The sequence below is a fragment of the Gobio gobio genome, assembly GCF_949357685.1.
Source record: "Gobio gobio genome assembly, chromosome: 20".
NCBI lineage: Eukaryota > Metazoa > Chordata > Actinopteri > Cypriniformes > Gobionidae > Gobio > Gobio gobio.
The window spans coordinates 19318511-19339371 of NC_137113.1; the positions used below are offsets into that span (position 1 = coordinate 19318511).

A 20861-nucleotide genomic window follows, 5' to 3' on the forward strand; every position below is an offset into this window, starting at 1 on the left:
TTTAAGGACAGAGCAGCCAGCTTAGCCCTGTCGGATTGGTACCCCTATGGCTTTTTATGAAGTTGGGGAGAAACTAGTGCCTTCTAAATTTTAAAGTTACTTTAAGCTTCCTAGCACAAGAGCCGTGCATGGTGCAGAAAGGAGATATATTTTCTGCTTGATGTTTGCTAAATTATGCCCTGGTGTTTCATACTGTGATGGCTGAGGGGTTACACTTCCTGAAATCGACAAGCGGTAGACACTATAACAGCCCCTTTGATGTTTTTTTTTTTTATGGCTTATGAATCAGAAAAAAATTACATGGACTCAAAAGGTTATCTGAGGTATGCAGAGAGTGTGTGTGTGTCTGTCTATGTACTGAGATATGAGCGAAACCATGAGATACGGGTAAGATGAAGGTAGTCTAAATGAACGTTTCCATTTTGCGTGTCTGTGTGTTAGCAATGTGAGCCTGGCTGACAGGGCAGATTATGATTTAAAATGCAAACACACCATAATACAAGTCACTCACAGTGTGCCAACATATACAGTGCCCTGAAACAACCTTTACAAACATGCACAGTAACAGACCTAGGCTTTGCCCAGAATGTATACACATTAATCAGCCTACAATGGGCCTCAGACTTGCTTTGAAATACAGAGGTGAAGCACAACGTGTATTTAATCCTTCAAATATTCGAATACACATTGTATCATGTGTACTTGGCGGAATAGGTGAAGACTGTAGCTTGGCTACAAAAACAACGGCACATGTAAACGAGTGATATCGACTGTCCTTACAAAGATGCTTCACTGCTTTTTCTGTAAATAAAGCCCCTGTGTGCCCCAAGCAGGGTGTTTTTTTAGAAAACACCTTGCTAACGTTTCACTGCTAATGACCTGCAGCTATAAGCTCTCTCTGGATCCATCCATCAGCGTGATCTATTCGTCGAACAAAAGGCCAGGTTCTTAGGCTGCTGTGTTCTGCTGCTTTCCTCTCCCTGTAGATGTGTACTTAACCTTTATCTCTCCTCTGCTGTCCCGTACAGCAGCCTGAGCACTAGCCAACGCAGAGAAGGCTATTCCTCCCTCTCTCAGTTCACTTCCTATTGCGATTTCAACCGTGACATCTAGGAAAGAGCTTGTATAGCAGCTTTTGAGAGTTGGCAATACAAAATTTGCAGTCTGTTTAAATTATTTTCAATTATACTGAACCTATCACATTATGCATGATGTGGACGTTAAGTGAGTTCGGATCTCTGGGCTCGTTTTGCTGGGGTTTGACACTGAACCTGTTTGACTTTTCTGCCAGAGTGGCTTTACGGGAAAACTGCAGACATAACCGTTTCTTCTCTGCTATTAATAGGTTGGAAGAACATCCCATGTATTGAAAATCAGTCTGACTAGCACAGTCTGTGCCATATGAGAGTAAAATCGTAACCCTCTTATCTGCAGTAAGAATGTTGTCAACATAGTCTCTGATAGCTCAATCGAGTTGTATGCAAAGAGGATTATTTCTCTAAGTGCCCATTTTTTCTCTCTCTCAACATTTTTGTTTTTCATCGAAACTTGCATTGTTTATCCTCACCATTATATCCCCACCATATATTGCCCAGTTGCAAAACTTATTAAGCTGCACCACTGTCTGCTGTCTATTAAGGCAGCATTCAACCTCAAGTGAAGCACACAGGTGACACACAGGTTCATAATTCATTTCACAATTGAGATTTATGTTAGCATGTTGCAAAGATAACAATGCAGCACTCTAATAAACATAAATATCGATAGCACACACAAGTGGACTAAATTATCATTTTTTAATTATGTTAAACTATTAAAATTTGTATCAACATTCTGTATAATTATTAAATTATACTAGATATTAAATATTATGAATAAATAAATGATAAATGAATTATTTTTCCACTAAATTTGCAAATTATGCTACCTACATTTTGGTGCAGCCTTTGCATTGGGATCATACCCTACTATATGATGTCTTAAAGGAATAGTACACCCACAAATCTAAATTCTGTCCTCATTTATTCACCCTCATTCCATTCCAAAATCGTAAGCTCTCAAATGACTTTCTTCTTTCTTCCAAGGAAATATTCTGTAGCTAAATGATTGGTAACACTTTAGTTTAGGGTCCAGGACTCTTACTAGTTGCTTATTAGCATGCATATTACTAGGATATTGGCTGTTAATTAGTACTAAAGCACATTTTAATGCTTTATTCTGCATGACCATATTCTGCATCCCTTAAAAGCACACTGTGAGATTTTTGAATTAAAATATCCAAAAACCACTAGAACAGTGTTAAATATTTTGTTGACTTGTGTACTTAAATTATCTCAAAAGTTTCCAAGAATGTTTAAATCCAGAGAAATAAGCTATTTTAACCAGAACACGGACCGTGTCTGTGCGTCGCCTATCAATGACATCATATCCACGTTACCCTCGATTTCCGGTTTTATTGTGTAGAAACCATGGAAACACCAAATACGCTTTAATATATTGTGTGTTTTATTAGACAGGTGAGCAACTGTTTGGATACATTCATTGACAGAAAACTAATCATGTGATATAGCTCAACACAGTTAGTCTTATTGTAGTATCATGTTTTACCATGCCTAATATCGTTCTAGCTTACTGCAGTGTGCAACAAGTGTCTCATAGTAGCCACAGAGCAAACGCACAAAGTAGCATTATAACATAACTTTCAACACACTCAAATAATGTATTAAATATGATAAAACGTTTGATGGGAGTATTTCTGTGCCAAAAATACTCCTTCCAAGTTTCGTAACGTTTTTTTCGAGTATGGGTGTGCGTGATGCAGAGGTGGACAGTAACTAAGTACATTTACTTGAGTACTGTACTTAAGTACACTTTTTGAGTATCTGTACTTTACTGGAGTATTATTTTTTAGGGATACTTTTACTTTAACTTCACTACATTTGAAAGACAAATATCGTACTTTTTACTCCACTACATTTCTATCAAGATCCTCAAAGTAGAAAGTCGTTCCTGTAGCAGCTTTTAAAGTCGGTGGATGATTTTTTTCTTCTTTAAAAGTTTTTTTTTTGCAGACAGCCTATCAGTAATCACTCTTGTATAGGGTCATGTGAAGTTTCCCAACATTTTTTGAACACTGATCAGTTTACAGCAAAATGGAAGAAGGCGGTTCCTCTGCGCAGTGTGCCGTACTTAAAAAGTATGTTTCAGTTTTCTCAAAATATTAAAGATTAGTTTAGTTGGCATACACTTTGATGCATGTCTCATAAAAGGTTCACAAATGTAAATGTCTGGGAGAAAGAGAAGAGTAAACAGAGAGAGAATATCGTATGCGTATCAGAGTATAGGGTCCATGCATTCAGCCTTAAAGTGACAGCAGCTTTGTAAAGAGCTTTGTAACGTTTATAAAAGAAATTTAAAATTTAAATACTTTACACACTCTACACAAATGTAAAGAAATTAGTTTAAGGTGGTCTTATGCTAGCATGTCGGATGGAGCATCACTGACTGGCTTAAACCACCATGGCATAGCGTGCATTTATACAACAATGCAACGATAATAAAATAATGCATTGACATAAAAAAGGAAATTTACTTTTGATACTTAAGTACTTTTAAAAACAAATACTTCTGTACTTTTACTTAAGTAAAAATCAGTTTTTAGAACTTTCACTTGTAACGGAGTAATATTTGACCAGTGGTACTTTTACTTTTACTCAAGTAATAGAGTTGTGTACTTTGTCCACCTCTGGCGTGATGTCAACAACAAACCTGTCAAGTTTTGCATTTGAAAATAAGGGAAATTTTTCGGCGCCCACCGCAAGCAGTCCCACCACCCCAACCAAGCTCCATATCCCTTACATTTTAAGACAGGTGTTATAGCCCAAATGAAAACACAAAAGGGTAGATATAATGAGCATTTATTTAAAGGCTTATTTGCATATTTTCTGTTCATTTAACATTGCTTGTCTTTCCATTTTATTTTCATTCCACACATTCTTTTCATTTCATATTGCTTTTCTTTTACAGTTTTTCTTTTAATTTCACATAACTTTTCTTTACTCTTTTAGTGAGCTATTGTACAAATTTGTTGCAGACTTTGCATTCTTTAAGACTGTTTTGGAAAGAGTGTATTTGTGGGCTGGGCCAGAGTGGTTCATTTTACATGAGAGTAGACCACAAACAGTTCTGTTGTCTAATGTCATCCTATTCTCTGTAACAATCTTTTGCACCATGCTAAATACTCTTTCTGAACTTGTATTGCTATGGGCAGGGCTCGACATGAACGCTTGTCCGGGACAAGTGGATTTTTTGAAGGGGCAAGTGAAAAATAATTTTACTTGCCCAACGGACAAGTATCCTGAGTAAAATGTCAAAACAAAAAATAACTAGGGAATCAACAAAGTGCAATAATGATTCTGCATTCAGTTAGTGTAAGTGGCGATCAATAGTGGATAATAATATAAAACAAACTGACGTTAACAAGGTTGTGCTGTTGGGGCTCGCGCAGCCTCTCGAGGAGAAAATCGAAAACAAATGAGCGCCACTCACACACGGAAACTCAGTTAACATACACGGTTAAAATGGTGTAGTTATTATATTTATAACATATGATACAGTTAAGCAACATCACCCTAACAAGAGTGTTGTTTTCCTGAATACCATCACGACTGGAAATGACACTGATTTCATACGCCAGTTCCATAAACAATTAATTAACATTAAGTCACTTACATTTTATAATTAAATTCGCTGTCCCATTGATCACGGTGTTTACACAGGGTTTTTTTTTTTTTTTTGGCAGGAGTGCCTTAATCCGTCTCTATCGTTACGTCCATCATCCGTCTCTGTTTTTTTTTTTTTCCCGCGTTGTCACTCGTCATCTGACCTCACACACTAACCTCGCGACAACTGACACCTATACTGTAGGCTACTGCAGATGACAGTTATCGCGAGGCTAGTTACAGAGCTCAGATCGGAAATGTTTTTGTTTTTTTACTCCGGTATTATTGTTTTTAATAACGCAGTTTAAAATACGGGAGATTTACAGGAAAATACTAATACGGGAGGACGGCGGGAAAGAAGGGTAAAATACGGGACTTTCCCGGCCAAAACGGGATACTTGACAGGTATGGTCAACAAGGGCGGAATGAACTTGTACGGCTCTTCTCCCTGAAGGGCGCGCACGCGAGCGAGAGAGCAAATGCATGCCTATTAATGGACCTTTCACACAGAACGCGGCAACGGCACGGCTGCGTTAAGAAATCCATTCAATTCAATGGCTTGTGCCGCGCATTGCACGCAAGGATGGTTTGTTGCTGCGTCGACCAAAGCGCACGCGTGCCGGAGCACACCATTGACGAGCTTGCGCGTATGCCGCGGTCAAAGTTAAAAATATTTCAACTTTTGCCACTGCGCTCTGTGACGATTACCTGCGCGGCCAATAGAAACGGTGCATCGAAACAAGCACGGAAAGCATAATGGATGAACAGTTTTGAAAACTCTGCATACTTTGCTCTGGCCAGCGAAGCGCAAAACGCTTTGTATATGAAGGGCTACGCTGAACCCAGCAGAGCACATTCCGCATCCTGTGTGAAAGCCCCAGAACGCGCTGTGCTCAGCTTTAGAGAAGCTGGCTGCGCTGCAGTCACAGGACTTCACAGAATCAACCAAAGAAGTGTTCCCAAAGAAGTGTGTTTTTGGTTGTCAGGGCAAGACAACCCTGTACAGCTTCCCAAAGAAACCAGCGTTAATGGGACAGTGGATGGAGTTTGTTTTTCGGGAGCAGCAACTGAGTTGTGCAAGTGTTTTTGTTTGTTCCCTGCATTTCGTTTACGATGGTTATAAACAAGGCCAGTTTGACGCCGGATTTGTAGGTCGTCTAATGCTGAAAGATGGAGCAGTCCCAGCGATTAAGGTTCATGGTCATGCGTTGGAAGCAGGTGGTATGTAAAACTGCTTCCAATGTCTTTGTGTTGTTAGCTATCGGCACGTTCATTCAAATACGCAACAATTCCATTGTTTTTCTATGTAAACACGCACTAGTCTGACGTGCGAAACCGTTCCGCTTGCTACTGCTATCGTTAAATCGCATACAATAGTCCATAAACCAAATGATGTCCTCATAAACCGTGAGTAAACACACACAAATTTTGTAAAACTCGCGCATGACAAGCCGCTAAGCAAATAAATACAGTTCCAGTACATACCACATAGAGACGTCCTGCTGTAGTCGTGGTTGTTGCGGCTCCTGTTCAATTTCAGCCTCCGGATCAGATTCTGGATCATATATGCATGTCTGAATCTGATTGATAGCCATGGTTTATTTAGGATAACGTTTTTTTCCCGACGATTAAGGATGTCACAGCTTTCAGACGCTTGCAACGGAATAGCTGCGCGCGCTCGCGATTCTTTAGCTCCGCCCACACGACACGCCTCCAGCCGCTCGGCTTTATTCGGAAAGACTCGGCACAGCATATCTTTCTTTTATAAATATAATAAAACTAAAGACTTTTCTGAGATATGAAGGATGCAATACTACTCTATAGGTACTCAGGATTGACATGAGGTTGACTGAAACTGTAATAAATCTTTTATACATTAGCTCATCCATGAATATGATTTCTGCCCGAGTCCCGTCGGATTCTTTTCCACCAGCTGTAGAGGTGAAGACAACATGATTGTGTGAAATCTCGGCGTCATCAAGCTACGCCTTTTGTTTTGAATAAGCGACCTCTAGCAGCGAAAATTACATATTGTGCCTTTAATCCTACCCAATACCTAAACTTAACAACTATTAGTAAGCAATAATTAGGAGTTTATTGGTCATCGTTAATTGGAATTGGATCCTAAACACTATTTATGTTTAGTTTAATTTTATTTTAGCTTTAGATTTACTTTTTTTCTTGTTAGTAGTTTTAGTGATTCAGCTTAAAATTATTTCAGTCAGCAACATTTCTAATTTTCCTTTACTTAAAGATTTTCATCTAAGGTCGTCATCATTTTATTTCAGCTTTATTTCAATTTAAAAAAATGTTCAATTGTTTTAGTTATAGAACCAAATTCAGTCTGCATTTGTGAATATGTGTAAATGTCCATCTATTAATCAAACATGTATGCTTTGGGGGGAAAAAAGCTTTCCCATTAATTGTAACATAGAAACAATCAATGGGAGGCTCAATATTTCTCTTATCCTACCCTACTTTCTCTCTTCTTTTCCAGGGATGAGATGTAGGAGATTAAATATTTAGGGTTGTGTGACTGCAGCTCTATTTTTAACCGGGCTCATCATCATTGGCATGCACAGCACACAGAAAGCACTGCACCTCTTTCTCTCTATAGAGGGAATGCCTCAGCGCTCCAGCCATCACACCTGCCTTTAAGCATTATTCAAAGAGATTCAAACCACAGCCCGACAGATACACACCCACACACTCTCTGACCGACATGCGCACACGCTCGCACGCATCTGTCTGCATCACTGTAGCTGTCAGTCATCCTGTCACAGTTATCAAGGGGCGCTTCACTCATGCACTAAATAGAACGTGTGAAGACCCAGATCAGGATTAGCTAGACTATTTTGACTCTTGTTCTCTTGAATACTTTGTTGCAACAGGAAAAGTCCTCAGTCTTCTTTTATTAGACCGTGTAACTCTTTCAAAAGAGGGAATTCCACTGTGAGATGCCAAATCCAGTGTGTTTGTCTAATCTGTTTAAATTGGGCTTGAAACAAAGGTGGTGGTGTCAGCTCAGCTAGTGTCTCATCTGAATGAAGACCCTTGTCTCTATTGATCACTGTAGCTTGAACTAAAAGGCCCTGTGAAATTAAATGAAATAGTTCTCTACAGGAATTCATTAAGTCTGTCTCCTTTTAACACTTCTCTGAGGGAATGAATGGTGCCTTTTGGACTCAAACCCTGTTTCAAAGCTCCTGGGAGAGTAACCAGGAGTTTGGATGGTGTCGTTTCTGAACCTCTGACATCATTACAGTGTTAAGGATTAGGGGTCAAAGACTTGTGCTTCAGGCAATAGGAAAGCAACTGTCACTGTTATTTATATATTGACATGCATATAGAAGGTCACAGGGTCATTGAAATGCTATTAGACAATAATCAGCAGTTACTGATATGAAATGATCCTTCAGGTTCAATGTTCTTTTGGCTTCTGGGCTTCGCTTTATTGCTTTTAATCTTTTCTCTTGAAACTCTCTCAACTCAGCAAAACCACATGCCATTACTCTTTATTGATCCCAGTTTGTTCTTTGATCACTTTCTGCATGCTTATTACCCAGAGTGCCTCAGAATGACCTCCATGGCCTCACTAATGAAACTGGGCCAGATTCCAATCTGCACTTCTCCGTGACTCTGTTAATGTGTGGAGACAAAGGCTCATAGTGGTTGGTACCTGATTGCAAGGCATGATGGGACAGGGATAATAGTGGTTCTGGCCACTTCCTCACCACACCTTTTCTATTTTTTTTTTTTGGCAAGTAACAAGCCCAGTTTGAACTTTTGTTAATTTTATTAAACTAGGCTGTATGTAATGTGCTGTAGTGTAGAAATATCCATTTGTAGAAGACATAATTAATTCATTGACAGAGATATGTTGATTTAAACTATGTTGAACAATCAGACCACATGATTTTGTACTTCCAGTGCACTTTTAAGAAGGAAGCAGACCAGTTAATTTAATTTGAGTTGACATGCTTCAAGTGTGACAAAGACTGACAAGGTCTTTACTTAGAGTTAAGGCAACGTGCAGTCCTTGAACACTAAGCAATCAATTTTATGATTACAATAACAGTCTAATCGCTTAATTTTATTAAATTGCAAAAATCGAGTTTTAAGTAATAAAAAATAATAAATGATTAAATAAAATCTAGTTTTCCCTTTATCTGTTTTGCTTTACCATGCATTGTCTGTCCTTTTCCCTTGATAGTTCACTTTTTAAAAACTTAAATTAAATTTCGGTTTTAACCAGACATGATTTGTGTCTACACTACTGTGCAAAAATGTGGGGTCAGTATTTTTTTTTTTTTGAGAGAGAGAAATAATTTTATTTAGTAAGAACACATTAAATTGACCAAAAGTTAGAGTAAAGCCATTTATAATGTTAAATAATTAAAATAAATGCTGAAAAAAAACATATATATTAAGCAGCGAAACTGTTTTCAACATTGATAATAATAAGAAATGTGTCTTGCACCAAATCAGCATATTAGTATGATTTCTGAAGGATCATGTGACACTGAAGACTGAAATTCAGCTTTACCAATAAATTACAATTCAAAATGAATTAAAATAGAAAACAGTTTTTTTACATTTTAACATTACAAAATACCACTGTTTTTAGTGAGCATAAGATCCAAAAACATCTTACCGACCCCAAACGTTTTTGCTTGGTAGTGTCCATTACAGTCTAGCTAATCATTTTCATCCTACTAAATTACAATAATCTCCATAAACCTATGTTTTCAGTGTAGAGAAAACAAAATATAACAGTGATAAGAGTGCCTGTCCAGACCTTAATTTGTGCTGCAGCACTTTTCATTCTTTATAAATCAATCATGACTTTGAGAGAAGACTTTCAGGTTAGAGGCATAAGTGAATTTCTTCCATTGATGGGATCAGGTTTCTGATTCCAAAGACATTTGCTGGCTTAAGTGCGTGTTCTAGCGCTAGTGTAATGAGAAGCGGGCATGATGCAGCATCGAGCTGGGCAGGAAGCTACTCTGTGCCTAATGTGCTGTATTAGAAATGCACACAATAATGCGAACGTTTTTTCAGGCCTCATTAGCCAGCGACTTTGGGTTGAGGTGCTGGCTGCAATCATTGTGCCCTTCAGCAAGGTCATTCCTCATGCTGAACGCTCTTTCGGGCTCTGCATTGTCTAGTTTGAACCCCTCTTGTCCTTCCAGTGCTTTATTATTGCTTTTCCTCCTGTTTTGTCCGCCATTATTTCTCTGAGCCTCCACTAGCTCCGTTTCTCATTCCATCTGTTTCTTTTTTCCCCTCTGTATTTCTCACCTCACCTCACTCTTGGTGCTGCAGATGCAGTTCCCATAGCAACTAGACGATCCATGTCTGTCTGATATTTAGTCCATTAGTTGGCCTGCCGGTTTAGAATACTAATGAGTGAAAGAGAGAGAGAGAGCGATGCTTCTCTAAATAGCTCCATTTGCCTACCCTTTCAAGGTAAAGGCTGCTATGAATTGCCTGTTGCAGTGATTATACTGGAATTTGTATGTAAATGAGTCGCTTACAGTAGCCTGCAGAGGGAAAACTCGTTTTACCCCATCCAAGCGAAACAAATAAGTGGGAATTTGCAATCTTCAATGTGCATTTGCACACATATGCACTGCAGTGGTAAAGTCTCATCTGCATTTGTTTTTTAGTAATTTATAATTCATGTAATATTCATAATCCAATTTCCTTTAGATTTTTACACAATTTGAAGGCAGGTAGAACCTTTTATGCTACACTATTGACTCAAAAGAGAACTTTATTATAATATTTTATCATTCAAAAGTTTGAAGAGTCAATACAGTTTTTTTAAAGAAGTCTGCATTTATTTGATCAAAAATACAGTAAAAACGGTAATATTGTGCGGTATATATTTTATTTAACATAAAAGTCTTTACTATATATTAATATTATAATATATATCAATATATATATTTTTGTTAAGTCTTACTGACCCATTTGAACGGTAATGTATATTTATATACTATGTGTTACCAAGTTTTTGCATTTTAAGCCACTTTTACATTGCATTAAAATAAATAACTACAATATTACAGTAACTAGAACATTTTGTGTATCTTACCATTTTTTGTGTGTATCTATTATGATTACGGTAAAGTTCTTCTGTGCCCCATCCAGAACTTCACCATCCAGTCCAGTAGGTGGTGCAACAATAACTCCAGTCATAAAACATTGAGCACTAAACACTGTCAGGCACAACATAGCAATCAATCAGAACAATTAATTAACACACACGCAGCATTACCGGCTCAATGAATAGACCCAGCACTCAAACACAATGAGCTCGTGGAGGAAACATCACCACTGGGGTCACTTTTGGGTCAGTGTTGCTTCAAAATTAATCTGTAGTTTATTCAAACCCACCAAGTATGTACAGTAAATTGCTATTTCTCTGTCAATTTAGCATTGTGCTATCTTATGAGCTGGATGTGTTTGTGCGTTTAGTCACCCTGAACTGAACTGATGGAGAGAAAGGCTTAGCAGACAAACAGGTTGGAGGTTTTAAATGGATGTTGAGTGTTGGTGGATGGATATGATTTTGTGCTTGTGTGCGTTTGAATTGGAGTGGATGAATCTGACCTACTTTCTCCTGTGCTAGCTCTGCATTGCTGCGTCTCGCTCTCTCTCTCTCACCGCTCCACCCCCACTGCCCTTGTGTCTTACATTCTTTCACTCTCTGCGTTCCAACCAGCCAGAGATGTGAATATGGGAGGACGCTTCGCTGGCTCATGTACAACCCCCTCCTCTCCCCTCTTTCCGTCTGTGTCTCACCTGCTCTGCATCTAATGTCTCCACAGCCATTTTACCTCACATCCTTTTTCTTTATCGTCCTCTCATTTCTTCTCCAATCACATAATCAAATGCTTATACATTTACATTTGTGTAGCTGTCTTTACCACCACTACCATTATTACAGTTTCTGTCTTTGTAATTGCTACTACTACTATTATTGCTACTATTTTGTCTTTATTACTGCTACAATATTACTCATTATTACAGTTATTAGTGTTTTTTTGTTGTATATATACTTATATTATATAGTATTATATTGTACGTTATAGTGTAGTATAGTCCATTATTTTAAAAACCACACTTAAGATTTCTGTTTATTTTAATTCTACTTCCTGTTTGCTTCCTTAATGCAGGAATTAAATAGAATTTAAAAGCACACATTATTTTGGACAAGACTTATTGATGGAATTATTGATTTTTAATGGAGCCGCGAACTTCACATTGAAAATATAGCGTTTAGTTGATCCTGGTTTCTAGATAAGTGTGCCAAATGCATCAGCCAACAGTCCATGGGCATGACGTCTGAGGCTGAGACTACATTTAGCCACACTAGTCTTTTCAGGTGTTAGAAGGAGGTACATTCTCATTCTGGAGAACGTTTGATTGGATGAAAATCAGTAGCGCAGGATGAGTCATCAATACTTTGGTAGGGTTTTTTCAAGAAGAGAAAGACTACATTTTAAATTTGTATATCTGCTAATTAATTTGCTAGTTAATTTTGTAATGTTGTTTACATTTTTAGAAATAAATTAATACTTTTATTCAGCAAGTATGCATTACATTTATCAAAAGTGACACTAACGACATGAATAAAGTTATTCATATTTTTCTGTTAAAAAAAAATGTAGTTCCTTTTGAACTTTCTGTTCATCAAAAAAGTGTATCAAATATTAGAATGATTTCTGAAGGATCATGTGACACTGAAGTAATGGCTGCTGAACATTTTTTGATCACAAGAGTTTTTTTATTTTTTTATTAAATAAATTCAGCCTTGGTGAGCATAAACACTTCAAAGACATTAAACAAATCTGTAACACTAATTAACTACAGTTCATTTAAGAATGAATAATACTTCTACAGCATTTATTAATCTAAATTAATGTTCATTTTAACATTTACTAAGACATTAAAATCAAAAGTTTTTATGCACGTAGTAGTTAATGCACTGTGAACTAACACGAACAATGATTTTTATTAGCTAACATTAACAAAGATTGATAAATACTGGAACAAATGTTTTGTTCATTATTAGTTTGTTAACCCCTTCGAGTCGGCCGTCGCACCGGCGTGATCAACTCGCTTTTTTTTTTATCATTGTCAAAGAGACTGTCATCATTCGGGCAAGTGTTATACATCATTATAATCTGTTAAGTTTCTTTTTTTTGTGTGTGTTCGGTCACAATAAAAACAAATATTTTTGCTTTTTGCAAAATAAAGAAAACAAACATGCGCGATCTGCAGCCTCTCTCAATGACGTTTAGGGTTGGGCATTGAGAACCGGTTCCAACTTGGAACCGTTTAAAAAATAACGATGCCATTGGAATCGTTTAGAAATTTTGTTTTCAATTCCGATCATCGGTTCCAAATGCGCAAGTCTTCGGAAGTGCTTGCCGCGCCCGTTTGTTCTGTTGCAGCCATGGAGCACGGTAAGCAGCGCTCAAAAGTGTGGCTTTATTTCACTTTAAAAAAAAAAAAAGCCTGGGTCGGCACAGTGCAACACATATGACAAACTTATTTCTTGCACGGGAGGATGCACTACAAATATGTGGTGTATAAATTAACGAGTGTAGCGTGTTTGAAATGCTGCTCAGGTCTGTCCTCCTCGGGCAACCCTGCGCTAACCAACGTTATTAAAGGGATAGTTCACCCTGAAATGAAAATAAGCCTTCTTTTACTTACCCTGATGTTGTCCCAGTGCCCTATGTCCTATGACATTTAAAATACTGTTCCTGCACGCGCTCCTTCCTATTATGGCAGTGAATGGCGATCAGCTAAAACATGACAAAAAATAAACAAATGTATCACGCAACGATACAGGGAGACGCGCGCCATATGGAAAGTGTTCAGGGGGCACACTATAGGTTTTGCCAGAAAGAAACCGTTTTATATTCAGTCAAAACACTGAGCTCGGCCGTTATTCTGAGCGCGCTCCTCTGTGTACACTATGAGCCGTCAGCAGCCGCCGGCGCTCATGCCTACTATAATAACTCGCACTGTTGTCATTGCACCCACGATAAGCACACACACACACACACACACACACACACGCACAACCATTTTGAGAAATCAAGCTCAATAGAAAAAAACGCGATTCTAACGTATATGATAAGAAATAATACTAATAATATAACCTCCTTAAGTTAATATTGTGTAGCCTACCGGTTGTCATGACAATATTGCACGAGGCTACTGCAGCTTGGAGTGCGCACACACAGTAACACGCGCATTTGAACAACAGCTGGGTGAGTAAAAGATGGCTTTATTTTCATTTCAGGGTGAACTAACATTATCCCACCTCGTCATAATCAGGTAAGTGATTGTACTGTAATAACAAATTGCGAATTGTGGTGAACAACAACGTTACTGAAATTATTTTCCCCCCTCGTAGATAAATGTAGCTATACGCAAATTGCCCACGCTAGCAGTCCTAATATGACTGCTGTTAATGCTATTGTTAAGCCGGGACTCATGTGAAACTCCATTCACCTTTGCAGCAAAGCAAGTGAAAATGCCAGCGGAGAAAGTCCCAAAACTAAAACTCATTATTGAATCAAAATACAATTTTCCTCTGTGAAATAAGCCTGTGACATGTTGTGACTCCACCCCTCAAAGAATCGGAATCGAGAATCGAAAAGAACCGTAATCGAAACTAAGAATCGGAATCGGAATCAGAATCGTTCAAATCAAAACGATGCCCAACCCTAATGACGTTTATTCAGAGTCTTCAGAAAAGGAACTCTAACTTAGTGAATACTTATCACAAAAACATGAGACATATGTCTAAAGAAACGTTGAAATGTCTTTGTTTATGTAATATGTTTGAAAAGAGAGATACGTCAGTCATTCGCGAGTGTCTCATTATCTGCTAATGCAACCACGCCCACGGAGCGCGCGTTCTTTGAGATACAAATACTGACGCGATCCATGAGAGTCAATGCCCACATCAACTCAAATAAATACATTTTAATCTACATTAACAAATGTTAAAGCTGCTGTCCGTAACTTTTTTTTGTGTTAAAGATTTTTAAAAAAATAATATAATGAGACTGTACAACATGACAACATCCATTTTCCAAACCGTGTTTTTGTCTTACCTTGAATCATTATGGTACACTTATAATAAGTGTTTATATTGGGTTTATTTCAGACCAGAGTGGTAGGAACTGCTGCGGAGGAGCACAGTCCCTGTGTAACTCGCCAAAGACACAAAAAGAGAGAAGTAGCTCCAACTGCAATGTTCTTCTGCAAGACGCATGCATTTCGGTTTATTAACCGCTAGAGCACAAAAAGTTACGGACTGCAGCTTTAACTTATTTAAGAACTTACTTAAGAACTTTAACTTACTAAGATCTTATTGTAAAGTGTAACCAAAAAAATCGTATTGACTCGAAACATTTTGAACGATAGTGTATATGCTAGAAATACATTAGTCAAAAAAACAGCCTTTTTAGTCAATGAGACAACAGTCGATCTCACTTCTGTCCAGTCAACCTCTTTCTGTCAATCGTTTTACTGATATCAAGCTTGGTTTTGGAGAAATGGAGTTAGCAAATCACTCATAGCACCTTCATCCTCTCTCAAACTCTCAGTTCCTCCCAGTCTATCCTCTCTTTCTCTATCATCTCTTATTAAACAAACTCTTTCACTTGTCACCTACACTGACCCTCTTGCAGTGATCCTCTGCTGAGGCTCTACCCTGTGCTTTGATGTTCAGACACCGATGAATGACAGTAAGGAGCTTTAAGGGTATATAGCCATTATCTGTACGTTTGGTAAGCCATTCTTGGATCAAGCAACAGCCTCTTGCTGCAAATGAAGTGCTAGGCTGTCCTTGCTCCACGCCACGCTCTGGGAAATCTGCATTAACATTATTGATTTCCTGCTATTAGGCCTTTATATCATGATATCAGCATGTCGATTTTTAAAAAGTGTCTCCCATTACTAGTCAGGATTATTTTTATATGACTTTTTAAGTGACCAGAAATTGACCGTTATATAGACCGTTTTAGAGGATTGTCCCAAAAAATATCATTTTGATTGTGCAGCTCCCATGGGGATTCTTTCAGGAAGTGACATTGTCTCCTCAGTAACCAGCAGGGCAGATAACAATGGGTGGCATATGTATAAAGTGTGCTGATTTTCATGGGGCATCTGTCCTTTTGTATTGTGACCATTGAGAAACAGATTGTCTGTGAATCAGTGAATGCTTTTCCTTAACCTTCACAGAGAAAGGACATTTTTTTAAATTATGATTAGGTCCATACTACACCCTACACACCTGCTGTTCTTCTGTTTCATTTCTATTTATTCTAAACCTTCAGCACAGGTAATCTCAGTTCCACTATGATCTCTGTGAACTCTCAACAGGAAGTGTAGTGCACACTATCAGCAAACTTACCGCCTAAATATTACTGATGCACATCAGCACCTGCTGCCGGTAATTTCAGTTCATGATAACTGGAACACAGGGGTCTGTCTTTAGTCAATGAACAGATCTGCAGGTGTCTGTTAAGCTTGAAATCTTGCAGATATTCCATAGGAAGTATGGACAGCTTCCTGATTTGATTCCTGTTTCTATCTGAAATGAGCCTTCAAAATTACTTGCATAGAGTCATGTTGATTAGTCATCTTTGATGCATATTAAAAGTCCTTTTAACCTAGCCTGACAAGCCAGACCCACATCAAGATGTTGAGTCTGGGAACACACCATTGGCAGGGCTCAATCCGAGGGGCGGGATAACGTTTGTCTTTCAAAATTCCCTCTGCACGCAATAGGATAGCGCTACAACCAACCAGAGCAACAAAGAAAGTGAAGCAGAGCTAACTTAGTTGATAGATTATAAAAATAAAACTGATTAAAAATGTAAACCCCACTTCATTGATAGTGTACTTATATTTTGAGTTTTATTCTTGTACAAACACACGCTGTATTAAGCAGTACATAAAGTATTACATGATAATAATGTCTCTGAAATATCTGTGTATTGCCAAATATTGCATTTATTTCACTTCAGCTGATAAAGTATGAAAACACAGTGTGAGCGTCACTGCGGGAAGCAGAAAGTGTCTGACTTCACGTCTCCGTTTGCAGCTCCCTCTCCGCCTGCACGCGGCTACTCTCGCTGATCAGTTGCATCCAGCCGCAGCCGATGTCGAACACACCTATTGTCATTTCTGTGCATGTGCTTGTGATGTCATGTCTCCTGTCTATTGTCTAACCCCACCCATCTTGTTATCTGGTTATTGGTTAATTTGCCCCACCTGTTCTCCCTAATTTCCTGCCTTGTTTGTGCTCTTTATCATCCCCTTGTCTATGCAGTCCTGTGCTGGATCGTTGTCTTTTGTCGTCTGTTCCCCGTTGTGCTACATGTTTCTGCTCCCGTATGTTTTATTGTATTTCTAGTTTGGTTTCCCCTCGTGGGTGATTTGGTTTGTGTTTGTTTTATTTTATTATTTAATATAGACCCTTATTTCCTCCTGCAATTGAGACCTCGCTCCATTTCTTCCTCCCGGACGTGACATTTTGTGGATTGTGTGAATGGGGATAGTTTTGACAACGTTGTTGTCATCACAAAAAAAAAAACGAGAAGGAAAAACCTTTCCGTTTTTAGTATATCTTTGCCATATAAACGTACCCTTAGATGCTACCACATGAAGGTTTTGCCTGTAGCCCTGGCCTTTCTGTCGTCCATTGTTTCCTCTCTGTTCTATTCTTTTGCTCACTTATTTTAACTTACTTGCTCATCCCTCTATCTCGTTTCCCCTCCTCACTCTCATTTGCCTCTTTCGTATTCAGCCCCAGCTTTGATGAATGTTTTTTCTTGCTAAGCCTTTTCTCCCTTTCTTCTAAATGACCTACTTTGTAATCTCCTCCTTAACAGCTTTCTTTAAAATTGTGGAAAAGAGCAGAGGCAATGAAACCCTGCCACTGATCTGATACATATTGGAAGCTAAAGCTCCAGCTTGTATTTGATAAACAGTGGTTTGAGAGGGCAGGCTTTACTGCACAGACGGAATCTGAATAATTATATTTCCTACAGTAATCTATCTACTTGGCTTATTCATCACCGGTGCTGGTGCTTCAAGGAACGTCATGCCCCTTTTGGTAGATTCCACACATTGAAGATCAACTAAATGCAAACGAAAAACAAATGTAGCAAAGCTTGATTGTTTGTTAATGAATCAATAAGGTATAATTTGACTGGTCTTATTCCATATTATATTACTTCCACCATCATAGGATGTGTTCTCTATTCTAATCCCTAGGACAAGATTTAATAATAGCAAATTCAAAAAGGTGTGTGTGTGTGTGTGTGTGTGTGTGTGTGTGTGTGTGTGTGTGTGTGTGTGTGTGTGTGTGTGTGTGTGTGTGTGTGTGTGTGTGTGTGTGTGTGTGTGTGTGTGTGTGTGTGTGTGTGTGTGATAGAGAGAGAGAGCAAGGGTGAGAGACACGTGAAGTGTGTGATTACACCATGTGAGGAAGGCAGTGCAGTCTGATTTCTGGGGTGGGGCGGTATGAAGCGAAGGATGCTGGGATGCTGCCTCTCTTCTCTCAAGTGCACAGCAAGCATAATACTTTTTAGTTTTTTTTTCTCTTTTGAGGATGTGAAGACGGATTAGCCCAAGGGCATTTCTGCTATTTTGGTAGGTGGGGCGTGACTATGTTGCAGACACACATTCATTCTTCTCTCCTCCCATTTTCACTCTCTCCTCGACCCACTAAATCTACTAGAGCCAAAATTGCTTTGCAGATGAATACAGATGCAGAATAGTGATCATAAGAGATTGTTTAACAGCTTTTTGAACCTCTGCTGGTGTGGCAGTAGAGGAGAACGTTTCAGTGGGGGCTCAATTAGATGGAGAGAGAGAAAGAGAGAGAGTATATTTAATATATTAAGAGAGAGAGATACTATTTATTTCAACTTCATTGCTCTATATAGGATGCATGTTTATGACACGTACACGTAAAAAGCAAAGCATTGAAGTTCAATGATGGCCATTTTTATATAAAGGGGTCCCAAAGTATAAGTGTTACATATTACAAATCTAAACAAAACACTTACTAAAAAGATTATTTTCTATCTTTTTAATTATTTAAATATTAACTTAAAATTTCAGGGGGTTACGCTGCATTCACTTGGGATGTCGGCGTCAACGGCTCTCATTTACTTTGAATGTGTTGCCGATCAGAATTGTGGCTTCCATTGCGTCGTGTCACTGGTGTTTCTCGCGGCAGAAGTTGAAAAGTTTTCACGTGCCAACGCAGGCGTCAGCCAATCACATTTCCTATGCAAATACCCTAGCACAGATGCTAGCCAATTGCATTCATGCAACACCGCCGGAAAGGTAATATGATTGGCTGTTGTCACTACGACGGTCATGTCAGCACCAAGATTCAGACATGCCCTCTGTCAAGCGTTGATGATTTTATCAAAGGGGTTTGGATGACAATATAGTGGTATATATGTGTGTATATAGTACAATTTAACGATATACTAGTTTATATAAAATAAAGTTTATTTTAAGATATACTGTAAATCTTATGCTAAAAGTTTTCTTTCAAAGCATGCTTGGGCAATCATTCTTAAATGCTACTTGTTTTGAGATATATACATAGGCTACATATATACACACTGCCTGGCCAAAAAAAGTAGCAAATGGCACAATATGTAAGATTTTTGGATTAAAATATCCAAAACCCACTAGATCAATGTTATATTATATATTGTTGACTTGTGTACTTACTAGGGCTGTCAAGCGATTACAATTTTTAATCGAATTAACTACACAATGTGGTGATTAATCTAATTAATCGCAAATTAATCGCGCATCAAATTTGGCTGAGAAATGACTCCCAAAAGACAATTTAAAGTCGTCAAATAGACATTACAATGGTTCTCTTTATGAAAATGGACCATTGAAGACAATATTGTCTAAAACAACGAAATATTAATTTACTTATCTATTTTATTAAACTGTTGTATAAGATCAGTATCGCATTTGCACACATCTCGTGCTATTCTGGACAGAAAAACAGACCTTGTGTGATATTGCACTCGTTAGCCTACTCGTGTGATATTGCTTATACTGTATATCATGATGTAAATGTGAGGGCATTTTCCCACTGGCAGTTTAATTCGAAACGGGGCACGGTTCACACGAAATTGGTAATGTGCAAACTGTCATGCGGACCCGAGTGAGCTGACCTCAGGGGTACCGAATTCGAGACTGCCTGAACGAAGTGGTCTGAGTTCGGTTGCTCAACTTGCGCTCGAACTGTGCCGTGAGTCACGTGAATGTGAAAGCAACACAGCCTCAGGTGTGCAAGAAAAGTAACAAAGCGCATGCGTTTTATCAGATGACGATGTATTTAGTTCAATAAAACACATGTAATGGATGATAGTGTTGATGATTTACCTTGGATGTGAGCTTGAGTGAACCTGCAGTGTATTCGTGCATAGCACCGGCGGGAACAATCGTGCTATGATGCTGACCACAACAAACGTGCCCAGTGTAAAAACACCCTGAGACTACACAGACATTTTTGCCCCATATCTTGAATTTTAGGGACATTCTAACTGCATTCTATAGGCTTCATCACACAGTGAGTTCTTCATCAATCAACTGTATGAAATGTAAGATGACCTAAATAAGTCCGGGGCAGGGCAAATGCGTTAAATGTGTTAATAATATTAATCTAATTAACGTGTTACAGCCTTAATACTTACATTATCCCAAAGGTTTCTAAAAATGTTTAAATCCAGAGTAATTTTAACTTGGACACAGACAGTGTCCGTGCATCGCCTATCAGTGACATCATACCCGCACTACAATTTACGGATTTCCGAATTTTTTATTTTGTAGAAACCATAGAAACACCAAAAAGGCTTTAATATATTATGTGTTTTATTAGACAGATGAGCAACTGTTGGGATACATTCATCGACAGAAAACGAATCATTGTGATATAGCTCAACACAGTTTGTCTAGTTAAATTCTCGTTTTCTTGATTTACCACGAGTACCATGTTTTACCATGCCTAATATCGATCTAGCTTACTGCAGTGTGCAACAAGTGTCTCATAGTAGC

General features: G+C 38.3%; 1 protein-coding gene across 1 annotated transcript in view; it reads left to right on the forward strand.

Annotated features, from left to right (window-relative positions):
- The window catches only part of myo1d (myosin 1D), a 92212-nt gene that overhangs the window by 67257 nt on the left and 4094 nt on the right, over positions 1-20861 (forward strand). The gene's annotated exons all lie outside the window — the stretch shown is intronic.